Here is a 1,833-nt window from a genome sequence, read left to right on the forward strand (position 1 = left end):
ACCTACTAGCTACTGTAGTGACAACTCACCTACTAGCTACTGTAGTGACAACCCACCTACTAGCTACTGTAGTGACAACTCACCTACTAGCTACTGTAGTGACTACTCCTGTAATTTATTGCATCTCTGCGTGAATGATTAGATAATTTCACCTAAATTAAATCAAATTAAATTACTGAGTTCTGAACCTGCCATTTAGATCTATAAAGGCCTTGGGGCTATGTTGTTTGATTTAATTAAACACAATATATGCCCTCCACTATGCTCTTGTAGTATTTACTGAAGCTCTTAATATGATTGCTTATATTTCAAGCCATCTTTTTCCCGGCCCCTTGCTTTGGATCATTTTCATCAACCGGGCCCCATTCCAAACTAATTGAATAGCCCTGCTCAAGATGATAGGAAAGGAGGTTTGAAACTTTCTTTATAACCTCTTGAGCAGGGCTATTCAATTAGTTTGGAATGGGGCCCGGTTGATGAAAATGATCCAAAGCANTTAAAGAGTCCTCTCCTGCTGATGTTCAGGTGTATATCAGTATGTAGTGTCTCTACTTTAAAGAGTCCTCTCCTGCTGATGTTCAGGTGTATATCAGTATGTAGTGTCTCTACTTTAAAGAGTCCTCTCCTGCTGATGTTCAGGTGTATATCAGTATGTAGTGTCTCTACTTTAAAGAGTCCTCTCCTGCTGATGTTCAGGTGTATATCAGTATGTAGTGTCTCTACTTTAAAGAGTCCTCTCCTGCTGATGTTCAGGTGTATATCAGTATGTAGTGTCTCTACTTTAAAGAGTCCTCTCCTGCTGATGTTCAGGTGTATATCAGGATGTAGTGTCTCTACTGGGACATGTCTCCATGCTTTAATGTGCTGCTGCACCTCTTTTCACCCTCTGTCTGAAACCAGAGCCCAGTCTGCTCTGATTGGTTAGCTGGCCGGCTCTGTTGTGATTGGTCAACGGCTTAGCGATGTCCCGCCCTTAGCCTACCACGTACAATGTGTTGGAGCGCTAGCCAACAGAAGCGCGAGTGTTCCATAGTGATGTCACAACGTTCAGGAAGTAAACAAAGGAGTGTTCTCTGACCTGATTCTCCACAGGTCGGCGAACAGGCCCTGCTCCAGCTCTGGCAGCAGCAGAGCGATGGCGGTCTCAGCGTACATAGTGATGATTCGCTGACCGGCTCTCAGCGCTGTGTCTCTCACATACTCGTTCTCATCGGCCAGAGCCTGGAGGAAAACACAGAGAGAAGTAAGTAAGAGCAAAAAAGACTCAAAGGTCCCCTATTGTACTGTTTCTCATCAATATATCACAGGTGTCAGATATATACAGAGCCTGTCTCTGATTGGTTGAAACACCAAGATCTTTGCAGCATTACCCATAATCCCCTCTGTTTCAGCCCTGTTTCCAAAGTGCTGATTCTCTGTCTGTTACTTTAGATGAAAATAAGGAGCCCCTCCCCACGCCCCTCTGAGAGACATTTGGTTACAAAGAACTCAATGGAACTCTAGGAGGAGATTCAGGTGATAAGGGGGGGGGGGGTACCTTGGGAAGGGGGGGGGGGGTACCTTGGTTGCTGATTGGCTAATGGTTACACAAGACAAAACATCGTTATCACATCTTAAACTTTCAGAGTCTCTTTCCACAGAAGGGACACATGTTGATGTAGAAGAGACATGAAGAAGAGGGGACACATGTTGATGTAGAAGAGACATGAAGAAGAGGGGACACATGTTGATGTAGAAGAGACATGAAGAAGAGGGGACACATGTTGATGTAGAAGAGACATGAAGAAGAGGGGACACATGTTGATGTAGAAGAGACATGAAGAAGAGGGGACA

The 1,833-nt window shown here is 44.4% G+C and overlaps 1 protein-coding gene across 1 annotated transcript in view; it reads left to right on the forward strand.

Annotated features, from left to right (window-relative positions):
* LOC104964079 (enhancer of polycomb homolog 1-like) overlaps nucleotides 1-1,833 on the forward strand; it is a 51,229-nt gene that overhangs the window by 45,099 nt on the left and 4,297 nt on the right. The window lies entirely within an intron of this gene.

Source organism: Notothenia coriiceps, unplaced genomic scaffold, assembly GCF_000735185.1.
Source record: "Notothenia coriiceps isolate Sejong01 unplaced genomic scaffold, NC01 NC01_scaffold00036554, whole genome shotgun sequence".
NCBI classification, from domain to species: domain Eukaryota; kingdom Metazoa; phylum Chordata; class Actinopteri; order Perciformes; family Nototheniidae; genus Notothenia; species Notothenia coriiceps.